The sequence below is a fragment of the Lissotriton vulgaris genome, chromosome 9 (genome assembly GCF_964263255.1).
Source record: "Lissotriton vulgaris chromosome 9, aLisVul1.2, whole genome shotgun sequence".
Classification (NCBI taxonomy): Eukaryota; Metazoa; Chordata; class Amphibia; order Caudata; family Salamandridae; genus Lissotriton; species Lissotriton vulgaris.
The window spans coordinates 1,054,694,999-1,054,710,204 of record NC_141697.1 but is presented as its reverse complement, the minus strand read 5'-3'; the positions used below and the strand labels follow the sequence as shown (position 1 = coordinate 1,054,710,204).

Below are 15,206 nucleotides of genomic sequence, written 5' to 3'. Positions count from 1 at the left end.
TGATGGTTGGAGATCTCACCTGCCGTTTCATGGCTGGAGATCTCACCTGCCGTCTCACGCATCCCTCAGGTGCCCAGAGACCGGAGGTGGGCAAAGGTTACTGGTTTGTATGCTGCCTTCGTCAAGCACCACATTCCCTATTAGGCACAGATAGCACCTGACCTTTGTTGGCACCAGTGCTCCACTCTCAAAACAAGGGTGGAGAGCAAGACTTTGTGTAGAGCCTGGGAGTGAAGGCCCAGAGGCCTGTGGGAGTGTTCAGTAGAAGGCAGGTGTTAGACCTGTCTGACTTTTTGCGTAGTCCCTCCACTTTATTATTTATTTTGTCCCCTTTTTGCCCCTCATACCTTTATTAATTTTTGTGTCCACTAGCTTTTTCACGGTGTTGGTCAATGGGATAGGTGCTCTTTCACCCTCATAGTTTTTCACCTCAGGCCTAGAGGCCTTTTCTGACAGAAATATAGTTGGAGTCGCAAAATGGTGGCTACCAACTGTCCAACTGACAAACCTAGAACCTGTCCCATAGAGTAGAATAGGGCATTCCAGAACCTTCTGGTCCCTTCTGGACCCCTGAGGGTCAGCCTATAAAAGGCGGAATGCTGGACAGCCATTTTGTCTTACCAGAGAGAGTCAGCTGGAGGACAGGCTGTAGCAGAAGGTGGGGGTAGGATAGTCAAAGGATTGACCTATTGATTCACCTCCCTTCCTCCCTTGGGTTACTTGACTTGTCCCCGCTGTATGGGATTACTGGAGACCCTGGGCGCCTGACAAACCCCTAGTTTGGAAGAAAGGGGTGTGAGTAGGAGAAGGAGACTGCAGTGCTGTGGAGCGCAGTCCTCTGCCCAGTTGAAGAGACTTTTGAAAAGAGTGCCCCCTTTCCCCCTATCACCAGCCTCTGTCCAGAACTGAGAGTTAATAGGTCCCTGATAGGGAAAGGAAATGGGAGTTTAGGTGTGTGGAGATCCAGCTCTATTTTCCACCCCCGTGGGTATTAAAGTAGGCTAATGCCCTTGTGACCCTGAGGGCCCTTACCGGAACTGTAGCCGGTCGATCACTTATTTCCCTCGTGATCCAGAGGAAGGAGGGGGGAGCCGGATTCCCAGTGAGCAGTGCCGGACTCCTGGTGAACAGCGCCGATTCCGCCGTGAGCGGGACCCCAGGGGCATCGACTGTGGTGTTGTGGCGGCGTCACTGTTTTGAGGAGAGGCGGGGGCTGTTTGCCAAAAGTTAGGCGCCTTCGCGCATGCCCCAGACAGTGACATCAATTCCCTGGAAGGAGGGGCCTGGAAGTGAGCAGGCCCGTGGAAGAGCCACTGCCAGCGTCAGGCAGCCAGGGCAGACTCCGGACTTGTTCCACTAGTCTCCTGCACATGCGCGGTAGGACCGCTGCAGGAGAGATGTCGCGGACCAGCTGAGGAGAGATCTCTGAGGAAGTGGGCGGGAAGCGAGCACTGGCGCTTCTCCGCTCGTGAAACCCCTTTCCTCTGCTAACGCTCCAACAAGGAGGAGCGGTTCTGAGCAGGGGAGGAGGGGCAAGGGACTGCAACGAGCGCCAGAGGAGATTGGTCCCCCTCCCTCACTGTGGGACAGTGATACCGGCCTCAGGGGCCCTACGTACTGAGACCAAGTAAGGAGGTTGTGAGAAGGGGGGAAATTGGAGGCCAGTGAGCCATCTACAAAGGAACCAGACTTCCGGTTGGCAAAACAAGGGATGAGCTAAGGCTGGGGAATGTTACCAAGCCCCTTCTAAGGAACTAGTAAGAATCCAGTTTCCACACTGGAGGTTTCCCCTCAGTAATCAAACTATCTTATGCCAATCTCTTCCCCCTACTGTTGTCAGAACTGGTGAGGAGCCTATATAGGGCGATTAAAGTGAGTAAAGCTCACCAATTCTTGTGGTAGAATAGTGGGAGGAGAGTAAATGAGTAAACTGTTTCCAGAGAAGTATAGAACCTGATTCTTTTGGAGCTACTGTAATGTGATGTAACCTTATAGAGCCAAGTAGAGTGACTATTCTGAAATTTTGAGGAAGTTACAAAACCTATGACTGAATGTAAGGTGTAGTAAATTCGAAAACTGTTTAATGTCAAGATTCAGCAACTTTTAGAGTGTTACTAATTTCATGACAAACTGTAATGTGCTAAAACTGAGATTTCAAAAGACAAAAGAGCAAGGATTATTTTTATAAACAGACTCGTATTTTTCCAAACATTGGTGTAGTGTCATTTTTGGGTGTTATTGCGTTAATTTACTGCTGGGTGGTTTGCAACCTTCACACATGTGCCTTTAGTGAATGTGTCTTACCCTAGGCCAGGCTACCCTAGGTGACCTGACGTAGTTAGGTTCCAACAAGTTGATGTCTAGCGGTGGGATCCTGACTGTGGTTGCAGCTACTCAGTAGTAATTGAACGTAATACACTAGCCTACACCAGGAGTTTTCTCCTAGCGGCCCTCCTAATTTGTCCTTTTGCTTTTCCAAATGTGTTCCTGGTGGTGGGGCGGTGGTGGCTTTAGGTTGCCCTTGCAACTCTAATTTCCTGGTGTGTATAACTTGGTATTTCCTGTTGTAAAATGGAGTTTGCACTAGAAAACCTAGATACCTATTCTGTGGCTCAGCTGAAAGAGTTCTGCCAACAAATGGGGGTATTTTTCAAGCATGGTGCCAGGAAGGGGGAACTCCAGACCAGTCTAAGGGCTTGGGTGGAGGCACACAAAGAAGGAAAGGAGGAGGATGAAGGGGCAGACCGGGACACGGTGGTGGAGATAGATGGGTTATTCCACTCTGAGGGGGAAAACTTACTCCCAGGACCAGTGTCCTACTCCAGGAGGGGCAGTAGCGCCTCTGGGGGAAGCTTAACTGAAGTCGAGCTCACTGACCGGAGGGAAAAAAGGCAATTGAGATGGGAGTTGGCTAAGCTGGAGCAGGAGAAGGAGGAGAGGAGGATGGCCCATGAGTTCAGGTTGAAGGAATTAGAACTCCAGAGCCTGCGACGGGGGTCCTCTCCTGAAATGAATGGTGGCAGCGAATCAAAAGAGACAGCCAGGGAGTCCAGACCCTATTTACCAAAAGACCTTATAGCTAGCTTTAGTCAGGGGGATGACATAGCCAAATAGTTGGCTGCCTATGAGGTCTCCCTAAGAGCCCATGGGGTGCAGGAGAAGCACTGGGGGGGTGGTTTGTATAAATACATGCCTCCTGCTGGCCGGGACACCTTGCTGGCCCTGGAACCAGAGGAGCAAACCAACTACCCCACCATGAAGCTAGCATTAGTAAGGAAGTTTGGGCTTACCCCAGAAAGGTACCGTCAGAAGTTCAGGGGGAGCCACAAGTTAGGCACCCAGAACTGGGTGGACTTCCTTGATTACGCACGTAAGGCACTGGAGGGCTGGGTCAAGGGCAGTGAGGTGAAGGATTATGAGGGGTTGTATGATCTATTTTTGAAAGAGCACCTCCTCGAGAAATGTTTTCCCGAGCTGCGCCAACACCTGGTGGACAGCAAGCTGACCAATCCCCGGAAGCTTGCAGAGGAGGCGGACATTTGGGCAAGTACCCGGGTGTCCTCAAAGGGGACTGGAGGGGATTCCCAAAAGGCCGGACAGGGCGCCCCCCAGAAGAAGGAGGGGGGAGATAAAAAGGAGTTCTCTAAAGGTCCCCAAAACAATTTCCAAGGAAAGGGAACAGGTTTCACCTCTAAGGCAAACCCGCCCAGAAACCCTAATCCTGGCCAAAGCCAGCAGCCAAGGGTTCTCCACTGCTTTGAGTGTGGTGGTGTTGGACATTTTAAGGGAGATGTCAGATGCCCAAAGAGACCACCCCCTCCCACTGGAGGAAAACCACCGGGAGTAGCTAGTGTAGCGCTCGGGGAGGAGTTGCCCTTAGATAAGGGGGGTGAGTGGGCGGGTGTCACCTTAGTGTCCCTGGGGGAACGGGAGATGGTTCCTAAGATCCAGGTGCCCCCAAATACTGCAAAGTATGGGCAATGGGTCACCATCAATGGCCAGAGAGGGGAGGCTCTGAGAGATACAGGAGCCAGTATGACTATGGTGAGAAGTCAGCTGGTGTCTCCAGAGCAGGTGGTTCCCCATGTACTCCACCCCGCCGCGATGGCTGACGGCAGAATGGGCCACTATCCAGTGGCTGAGGTTCCCTTTGAGTGGGAAGGGGTTGCAGGTTCACTTCGAGTTGCCGTAAGCCCTGCCGTGCCAGTTGATTGTCTGCTGGGGAATGACAAGGAGCACAACACTTGGAGAGAGGTGGAATACCGGACGCACTCTGCGATGCTGGGTACACCTGACTGGGCCTGTGTGAGCACACGGTCTGCGACTGCCCGGAGAGGGAGTTCGCCTGGGTTGGAGCCTGGAACAATGGCCCAACCCGCTGCCAAAAAGGGACAGACCCAAAGACAGGAAGAGCCTGCTTCGGCTTCCACACCCCATGTGACAGATCGGCCACCTGCGGTGGTGGACCAGGAGTCCGTGGAGGGGGAAGTAAACTCTCTGGAGGACCTACCCATCCCTGCTGAGTGGCATGTGGAGGGAGGGCCTACCAGAGAGGAATTCTGTAAGGGGCAGAGGGAGTGCCCTACCCTTGAGGGACTGAGGCGTCCGGCTGAAGCCCAGGCAGCAGGTGATGTTACAGGACACTACCATATTTACTGGGAGGATGGACTCCTCTACAGTGAACCCAAGGTACCCTTACCTGGTTCATCAAGGGCCTTGGTAGTCCCGCAACAATACAGAGCCTTTCTGCTGGAATTGGCTCATGCTATACCCTTGGCAGGACACTTAGGTCAGGACAAGACCTTTGCTCGGCTTGTCCTCCACTTTTACTGGCCTCAGATGAAAGTGGCGTCCAACACTTACTGTCGGACATGTGTATCCTGCCAGGCCAGTGGGAAAACAGGGGTGAAGCTGAAGGCTCCCCTGGAACCACTTCCAGTCGTTAGCACCCCCTTTGAAAGGGTGGGCATCGACATTGTAGGGCCTTTAGATCCACCAACCACAGCTGGTCACAGGTTCATCCTGGTTCTGGTGGATCATGCCACACGGTACCCAGAGGCAATTCCTCTGAGGACATTCACTTCACCTGTGGTGGCTAGAGCCCTAATGGGGATCTTTACCCGAGTGGGTTTCCCCAAAGAAGTTGTGTCTGACAGGGGGACCAACTTTATGTCAGCTTACATGCGGGCAATGTGGAAGGAGTGTGGAGTGACCTACCGGTTCACCACTCCTTATCACCCCCAGTCAAATGGACTGGTTGAGAGGTTTAACAAAACCTTGAAGGGCATGATCAGAAGTCTGCCCGAAAGCCTGCGGAGGAAATGGGACGTCCTCCTACCCTGTTTGCTATTCTCTTACAGGGAAGTGCCACAGAAGGGAGTGGGCTTCAGCCCCTTTGAACTTCTGTATGGGCACCCTGTACGCGGTCCTCTCAGCCTGGTGAAGGATGGTTGGGAGAAGTCTCCCAGGAAACCCCCCCAGGATGTGGTGAGCTACATGCTGGCCTTCAGGAGCCAAATGGCGAAGTTGTGGAAGCAAGCTTCTGACAACTCGGAGGCCAGCCAGGCAGTCATGAAAGAGTGGTATGACCACAATGCTCACCAGGTGGAATTGGAGCCTGGCCAGAAAGTGTGGGTGATGGAACCTGGAGAGCTTAGTGCTCTCCAGGATTGTTGGACAGGCCCATTTGAAGTGTTGGAAAAGAAGGGTAAGGCCACATACCTGGTGGACCTTAAGACCCCTCGACAGCCCCTACGGGTGCTGCATGCCAACCGACTCAAACCCCACCATGAGAGGCCCGAGGTCATTTTGATGATGGTGACTGATGGGGAAGAGGAAGCGGAAAGCGAACCTCTCCCAGACTGGTTCTCGTCTCAAGAGAAGGATGGGTCAGTGGAGGGAGTGATTCTCTCTCCCACTCTAACTCCTGAGCAGCGGGAGGACTGCCGCCAGATACTGGAGCAGTACTCTACGTTGTTCTCCCTTGTCCCGGGAAGGACTCACCTGTGTACCCATGATGTGGACACAGGGGACAGCCCACCAGTGAAGTCGAAGACCTACCGGCTGTCCGACAAGGTGAAGGCTAGCATCCATGGAGAGGTTGCCAAGATACTAGAGCTGGGAGTTATAGAACCTTCCAACAGCCCTTGGTCCAGTCCGGTGGTGCTAGTGCCAAAAGCCGCTCCACCAGGCACCACGCCAGAACTGAGGTTCTGTGTGGATTACCGGGGACTGAACTCAGTTACAAAGACTGATGCTCATCCGATCCCTAGGGCGGATGAATTAATTGACCGGCTAGTAGCTGCCCAATACCTAAGTACCTTTGACCTCACTTCGGGGTACTGGCAGATCTCCTTGACAGGTGGAGCAAAGGAAAGGTCAGCCTTCTCCACGCCTGAGGGACACTTCCAATTTTGTGTGATGCCCTTTGGGCTCAAAAATGCCCCGCCACATTTCAGCGGCTGGTGAACCAGGTCCTCTCTGGAATGGAGAGTTTCTCTGCTGCTTACCTGGATGACATTGCTGTCTTCAGTAGCAGTTGGGAGGACCATTTGCAACATTTGCAAGCAGTTCTCCAGGCCCTGAAACAAGCTGGATTGACCATCAAGGCCAGCAAATGCCAGATTGGGCAGGGGTCGTTTGTGTACCTTGGACACTTGGTGGGTAGGGGGACTGTGCAGCCCCTGCAGGCAAAGATTGAGGCAATCATGGCCTGGGAACCCCCCAAGACACAGACCGAGGTCCCAGCTTTCCTGGGCCTCACAGGCTACTACCGTCGCTTTGTGAAGGGGTATGGCACTATTGTAGCGCCCCTCACAGAGCTCACCTCAAAGAAACAACCTCGCCGGGTAGTTTGGACAAACACTTGTCAGCAAGCTTTTGAGAAACTGAAGCAGGCAATGTGTGCAGCACCGGTCCTGAGGGCCCCAGACTTCTCCAAGGAGTTCATTGTCCAGACAGATGCATCAGAACATGGCATTGGGGCAGTGTTATCGCAACTGAATGAAGAGGGCCTGGATCAGCCTGTAGTCTTCTTATCCAGAAGACTGCTTCCCCGGGAACAGAAGTGGAGTGCAATTGAGAGGGAAGCTTTTGCGGTGGTGTGGGCTCTGAAGAAGCTGCGGCCATACCTATCTGAAAGAAACACGTTAGTGTTAGATTCCTTACCTTAGAATATCCCCAGGCGTCAGTCTGGATCCGGAAACTTTTGCGTAGCAGTACCCCTGCGCGTCGGTAGGCGTCGTCTGCAGTCGTCCCCTGCGGCTCCGCGTCCGTCGTCGGCGTCGTGCGCCGTGATGACGTCGCTGGAGTATATAGACGCCGCCTCCGCGCGCTGACGTCAGTTCTTCTTTTTTCCGCGCCAGTGGACGCAGATCTGAAGAGCAGTACTCCGGTCTTTTGACCAAGTTTTTCGATAGTTATTTCTCTCTTTGTGCCTGATAGGATGCCTGGGTTCAAGCACTGTGATGACTGTGAGCGCACGATGTCGGTCACAGACCATCACCGCCTCTGTCTCCGGTGTCTGGGCCCGACCACGACGTGGACTCCTGCGTCGACTGCCGGGCCCTCACCAACAAGGCTAGGCGGGAGCGGTCCCGCAAGCTACTGGAGCTCCGGGTGTCGGCCCCACGTCGGGACCGGGAGTGGTCCCGGTCCGGCCGGAGGTCGAGAGAGCGTTCGAGGGAGCGGTCGCGGAGCCGCGCCGAGCGTTCCGGAAGTCGACACCACTCGTCAGGCTCATCAGGTAGGAAGCACAAGAAGTCGGGGCGTCGTCATCGTACCCCCGACTCCCCCCGACGCTCGCGCGATGCGGCCGGGGGCTCGGGTGACCCCAACCCCGCGGCTCCGCGAGAGTCGCCGGCGCGGCCTGCCTCATACCCTCCGGTCCCTGGGCACGGCGCGACGCCTGAGGAGATCGAGGCGTTCCTCATGGCCATGAGGGCGCTCGGTTCTCCGACGGGGCCTACGGTGCCTTCGGGCCCAGTGCTACCGTCTGGGGGCCCTGGCGGTTCGGGTGTCCGTGCCTCGGCGCCGCCGACGGCTCCGGCCCCGGCGCCGCAAGGGCCTTCGGGTTCGACGCCGGCTGGCCTTCCGGCCTCTCCGGCGCCGTTACCATCGGGGTTACCCCCGGCGCCGTCCCCGCGCGGCGCCGGTTCTTCGGTGCCGGCTCCGGCCGGCAGCTGGGTTCCGACGCCGGCTCCGGGCGGCGCCGTCCCCTTACCTTCGCCGACGCCGGACGCGGAGCCGGACGCGGAGCCGGACGGGCGTCGCTCGACGCCGGTGCCGGCACCGATGGGGCCCTTGAACCCCGAGGAGCCGGTCTACATCGTTGACTCCGAATACGGAGAAGATGAAGAGTTCGGTGAAGGTTGGGAGGGGTCCGAGGAGCCTCTGTCACGCGAGTGCCAGTATGACCCGGACTGGACAGGTGACTTGGGGGATGCCAGTGGTCTGGACGACTCTCCTAACCCTGGTTTGATCTCTCCTCCTTCCGTGGCATCGGTGGAGGGAGCTGCATATTCTGTGGTGCTGATGAGGGCTGCCAAGGCCTTACACCTTGAGCTCCCCGTCGCGGCCGTGAGGCCTAACATCCTCACCGAGATCTTCAAACCGCAGTCATGCCCACAGGAGCCACTGCTGCCGTTTAATGAAGCCTTGTCAGACGTTCTGTTGGGCACGTGGTCCAGGCCCGCTTCAGGTCCGCCTGTTGATCGGAACGTGGCCAGGCGCCACCGTCCTTGTCCGGACGACCCCAAGTTCCTGTCTACCCACCCCACTCCTGAGAGTCTGGTGATCCAGGCCTCGACCTCCCAGTCCGCATTCCCGTCGGCCCCGCCCGACCGGGAATCCAAGAGGTATGACCAATTTGGCAAGAAGGTCTTCTCGTCCATTAGTTTGGGCCTGCGGTCTTGCAACACCGCTTGCCTCTTGGGCCGCTACACCCACTCTGTGTGGGATACGGTCGCGGAACTGCTGCCAGAATGCCCCATGGAGGTGCGGGCAAAACTCGGTCAGGCTGTGGCTGAGGGCCGAGATGCAGCGAAATATTCGATACGGTGTGGTCTTGATACGACCGACTCGCTGGGCAGAGCTATGTCAACGACGGTGGCGATTCGTCGCCACGCCTGGCTGAGATCCGCCAATTTTTCGGCAGATGTCCAGAATACCTTGATGGACATGCCGTTCGATGGCTGTCACCTCTTCGGTGACAAGGCGGACCACGCGCTGGAACGCTTCAAGGACTCCAGGGTCACGGCCAAGTCCTTGGGTCTCTCGACCCAGCGTCAGCAAACGGGTTCGTTTCGTCCCTTTCGTGGCCAAGGAAGGGGCGCCCCCACACGTGCTGCCAGCCACGCGCCGCAACAATCCTTTCAACGCGGTGGCGGCCGTGGAAACCGCCGTGGTGGCGGTCGGGGACAACGGCGGGGTCAGACCACACCTTCCCCCGCAGCATCTACCCCAAAATCCTCCTAGTCCGTGCTTTCGGCCCCATGTGACGCCAGTGGGTGGCAGGGTTCGCCATCACCACGCTCACTGGCGCACGATCACTTCGGACAGGTGGGTGCTGCAAATCGTCCGAAGGGGCTACTCCCTCCCCTTCGAGACCTCTCCTCCAGCCATGCCACCGCAGAACCACCGTGTGTCGGGGGACCACTTGACACTTCTGCAGGAGGAAGTTACGGCCCTCTTGGCCAAGGGGGCCATCGAGCGCGTTCCTGGGCCAGAAGTAGGGCGTGGTTGTTATTCCCACTACTTTCTGGTGCCCAAGAAGGACAAGGGGGGCCTACGTCCTATCTTGGATCTAAGGAACGTCAACGGCTTCCTCCGGAAGGAGAAGTTCAAGATGTTGACGTTAGCTCAGGTCTTGGCTGCTCTAGACCCACAAGACTGGATGGTAGCGTTGGACTTGCAGGACGCCTATTTTCACATCCCCGTCCTGCCGGCCCACCGGCGTTACCTGCGGTTCACGGTAGGCCAGGAGCATTTTCAGTTTATCGTGCTTCCCTTCGGCCTTACCAGCGCCCCACGGGTGTTCACAAAGGTGATGGCGGTGGTCGCAGCCCATCTGCGCAGGTTGGGGGTTTCAGTCTTCCCCTACCTAGACGACTGGTTGTTGAAGGCGGGCTCGCTCCAGACAGTTGTCCACCACCTTCAGATGACGGCAGACCTCTTGCACGACCTGGGGTTCTCCATCAATGTGCCGAAATAACACCTGTGTCCCTCTCAAAAGCTCCTTTTCATCGGAGCGGTTCTGGACTCGGCGCAGTTCCGGGTTTATCCTCCGGAACGGCGGGTTCGGGATATTCAGGCTTTGATTCCCATCTTTCAGCCGCTATCCCGGGTTTCGGTCAGGTTGACGCTGCGGCTGCTGGGACTGATGGCTTCCTGCATCCTTCTGGTGCATCACGCCCGGTGGCGGATGCGGGCTCTGCAGTGGGACCTGAAGTTTCAGTGGGCCCAGCATCAGGGCAACTTGTCCGACCACGTCTTGATCTCGGAGGGCACTGCGAGACAACTGCAGTGGTGGCTTACGGAACGCGATTGGGTCATGGGCAAGTCCCTCTCCCTTCCCCAACCGGAGCACGTTGTCGTGACGGACGCGTCCCTCCAGGGCTGGGGTGGCCACTTGGGAGAGGCAGAGATCAGAGGCATCTGGTCTCCGGCGGAGTCCCGGCTCCATATCAATCTGTTGGAGCTGCGGGCGATTCGTCTGGCACTGAAGGCATTCCTCCCCTTTGTCAACGGGAGTGTAGTGCAGGTGTTCACCGACAACACCACCGCCATGTGGTACTGCAACAAACAGGGCGGTGTGGGGTCGTGGACCCTTTGCCAGGAGGCTCTGCGCCTCTGGCAATGGCTGGAACGTCAGGGCGTGACTCTGACGGTTCAACACCTGGCAGGTTCTCTGAACGCCAGGGCGGACGAACTCAGCCGTCGGTGCTCGATGGATCACGAATGGCGTCTGAACTCGGACGTGGCGCAAGGCATCTTTCTGCAATGGGGAGAGCCTTGGTTAGATCTATTCGCCACCGAAGAGAACGCGCAATGTCATCAGTTCTGCGCGTTGGAGTTTCCAAGACGGCACTCGCATGGCGACGCCTTTCGGCGCGAGTGGAGTTGCGGTCTGTTATACGCCTTTCCGCCTATACCACTTCTGCCCAGAGTGCTGAAGAAGATCAGGCGCGACCGGGCCCAAGTTATCCTTGTGGCTCCGGACTGGGCTCGAAGATACTGGTATCCCGAGCTACTCAGCATGTCAGTCGGTCCCCCGATCCGCCTGCCCCTTCAGGAGGACCTTCTGTCGCAGCAGCAGGGGACGGTCCTCCACCCGAACCTGTCCAGTCTCCACCTCCGTGCTTGGAGATTGAGCGGCGGCAGTTGAGGCCATTTGACTTGCCTCCTGAAGTCTGTGATGTTATTCTGGCAGCCAGGCGTGCCTCCACTAAGTCGGTATACGCCTGTCGGTGGAACAGATTTGTGGCATGGTGCACAGCAAAGGCTGTGGATCCTCTTTCTGCCCCTCTTTCGGAGGTTCTTCTGTTTCTTCTTTCTCTTGCCCAGCAGGGCTCTGCTCTGGGCACTATCAAGGGCTACCTTTCTGCCCTTTCAGCCTTTTTGAGGCTTCCTGATCAGCCTTCTTTGTTCAAATCCCCGATTGTAACTCGATTCTTGAAAGGCATCACTCACATGTTTCCACCTGTTCCGTTTGTGATGCCTCAGTGGGATTTGAACCTGGTTCTAACTTTTCTGATGTGTGCTCCCTTTGAGCCCCTTCATTCTTGCCCTCTCCGTCTCCTGACTTTAAAGACGGCTTTCCTGGTTGCCATCACCTCTGCCAGGAGAGTGAGTGAGCTCCAGGCTCTTTCTGTCCAACCTCCTTTCCTGTCCATTCATCCTGATAAGGTGGTTCTGAGGACTAGACCTTCTTTCCTGCCCAAGGTTTTTTCGGCCTTTCACATCGGGCAGTCCATCACCCTCCCTTCCTTCTTCCCGCCTCCGCATCCTTCAAAGGATGAAGAGCGGCTCCATCGTCTGGACCCAAAACGTGCGCTTTCATTTTACATGGATCGCACACGCCAGTTCCGGGTGGATGACCAACTGTTTGTTGGCTACGTGGGTGCGAAGAAGGGACGGGCGGTCTGTAAACGGACCTTTTCTCGATGGGTCGTTCTCTGCATCAAAGCGTGCTACTCTTTGGCTCGGAAGGAGCCTCCTGTTGGGCTGAGGGCCCATTCCACTCGGGCCACGGCGGCTACCACTGCCCTGGGCCGGGGAGTCCCCTTGCAGGACATTTGCCAAGCGGCTACGTGGGCCTCGCTGCACACCTTTGCGAGGCACTACTGCCTGGACAGTCAAGTCTGGAGGGATGGCTTCTTTGGCCGTTCTGTCCTCCAGGACTTTCTGGTGTAGTATTGTATTGGTTCGCAGACCCACCACCGGGGTTGGTATTGCTGGGGTATGTATTCTAAGGTAAGGAATCTAACACTAACGTGTTTCTTTCAGATGAACAAGTTACTTACCTTCGGTAACGATATATCTGTAAGAAACATTAGTTAGTGTTAGATTCCTTACCGAACCCACCCATCCTCCCCGTTCTGCGAACTGATACCTAGGGTTAAGGACATCCCTTTCAGGGCCCTAGTTTTTTACATGGCACCAGTGTTGGTTCTCTCATGGCTCTGCGTCTCCTGGCGCGGAAAAGCTGTGTGCAAAGAACTGACGTCAGCGCGCGGAGGCGGCGTCTATATACTCCAGCGACGTCATCACGGCGCACGACGCCGACGACGGACGCGGAGCCGCAGGGGACGCCTGCAGACGACGCCTACCGACGCGCAGGGGTACTGCTACGCAAAAGTTTCCGGATCCAGACTGACGCCTGGGGATATTCTAAGGTAAGGAATCTAACACTAACTAATGTTTCTTACAGATATATACCGAAGGTAAGTAACTTGTTCGTTTGGCTCGCACTTCCTGGTTCAGACTGACCACCGCCCCCTTCGTTGGCTAATGCAGATGAAGGGGGAGAATCCCAAGCTGTTGAGGTGGTCCATCTCCCTACAGGGAATGGACTTCCGGGTGGAACATCGACCTGGAGTTGACCACGCCAATGCAGACGGTCTCTCTAGGTATTTCCGCCTTAGTGATGAGGACTCCCAAGGGGTTGGGTAGTTCTCCCCACTTTCAGCTGGGGGGACACGTGTTAGACCTGTCTGACTTTTTGCGTAGTCCCTCCACTTTATTATTTATTTTGTCCCCTTTTTGCCCCTCATACCTTTATTAATTTTTGTGTCCACTAGCTTTTTCAAGGTGTTGGTCAAGGGGATAGGTGCTCTTTCACCCTCATAGTTTTTCACCTCAGGCCTAGAGGCCTTTTCTGACAGGAATATAGTTGGAGTCACAAAATGGTGGCTACCAACTGTCCAACTGACAAACCTAGAACCTGTCCCATAGAGTAGAATAGGGCATTCCAGAACCTTCTGGTCCCTTCTTGACCCCTGAGGGTCAGCCTATAAAAGGCGGAATGCTGGACAGCCATTTTGTCTTACCAGAGAGAGTCAGCTGGAGGACAGGCTGTAGCAGAAGGTGGGGGTAGGATAGTCAAAGGATTGACCTATTGATTCACCTCCCTTCCTCCCTTGGGTTACTTGACTTGTCCCCGCTGTATGGGATTACTGGAGACCCTGGGCGCCTGACAAACCCCTAGTTTGGAAGAAAGGGGTGTGAGTAGGAGAAGGAGACTGCAGTGCTGTGGAGCGCAGTCCTCTGCCCAGTTGAAGAGACTTTTGGAAAGAGTGCCCCCTTTCCCCCTATCACCAGCCTCTGTCCAGAACTGAGAGTTAATAGGTCCCTGATAGGGAAAGGAAATGGGAGTTTAGGTGTGTGGAGATCCAGCTCTATTTTCCACCCCCGTGGGTATTAAAGTAGGCTAATGCCCTTGTGACCCTGAGGGCCCTTACCGGAACTGTAGCCGGCCGATCACTTATTTCCCTCGTGATCCAGAGGAAGGAGGGGGGAGCCGGATTCCCAGTGAGCAGTGCCGGACTCCTGGTGAACAGCGCCGATTCCGCCGTGAGCGGGACCCGGGGGCATCGACTGTGGTGTTGTGGCGGCGTCACTGTTTTGAGGAGAGGCGGGGGCTGTTTGCCAAAAGTTAGGTGCCTTCGCGCATGCCCCAGACAGTAGCGAGCAGGAAGCGAGCAGGCCCGTGGAAGAGCCACTGCCAGCGTCAGGCAGCCGGGACAGACTCCGGACTTGTTCCACTAGTCTCCTGCACATGCGCGGTAGGACCGCTGCAGAGGAGACGTCGCGGACCAGCTGAGGAGAGATCTCTGAGGAAGTGGGCGGGAAGCGAGCACTGGCGCTTCTCCGCTCGTGAAACCCCATTCCTCTGCTAACGCTCCAACAAGGAGGAGCGGTTCTGAGCAGGGGAGGAGGGGCAAGGGACTGCAACGAGCGCCAGAGGAGATTGGTCCCCCTCCCTCACTGTGGGACAGTGATACCGGCCTCAGGGACCCCACGTACTGAGACCAAGTAAGGAGGTTGTGAGAAGGGGGGAAGTTGGAGGCCAGTGAGCCATCTACAAAGGAACCAGACTTCCGGTTGGCAAAACAAGGGATGAGCTAAGGCTGGGGAATGTTACCAAGCCCCTTCTAAGGAACTAGTAAGAATCCAGTTTCCACACAGGAGGTTTCCCCTCAGTAATCAAACTATATTATGCCAATCTCTTCCCCCTACTGTTGTCAGAACTGGTGAGGAGCCTATATAGGGCGATTAAAGTGAGTAAAGCTCACCAATTCTTCTGGTAGAATAGTGGGAGGAGAGTAAATGAGTAAACTGTTTCCAGAGAAGTATAGAACCTGATTCTTTTGGAGCTACTGTAATGTGATGTAACCTTATAGAGCCAAGTAGAGTGACTATTCTGAAGTTTTGAGGAAGTTACAAAACCTATGACTGAATGTAAGGTGTAGTAAATTGGAAAACTGTTTAATGTCAAGATTCGGCAACTTTTAGAGTGTTACTAATTTCATGACAAACTGTAATGTGCTAAAATTGAGATTTCAAAAGACAAAAGAGCAAGGATTATTTTTATAAACAGACTCGTATTTTTCCAAACATTGGTGTAGTGTCATTTTTGGGTGTTATTGCGTTAATTTACTGCTGGGTGGTTTGCAACCTTCACACATGTGCCTCTAGTGAATGTCTCT

At 55.3% G+C, this 15,206-nt stretch overlaps 1 protein-coding gene across 1 annotated transcript in view; it reads left to right on the top strand.

The window, feature by feature from the left end:
• NUP210 (nucleoporin 210) overlaps positions 1–15,206 on the top strand; it is a 519,503-nt gene that overhangs the window by 175,967 nt on the left and 328,330 nt on the right. The gene's annotated exons all lie outside the window — the stretch shown is intronic.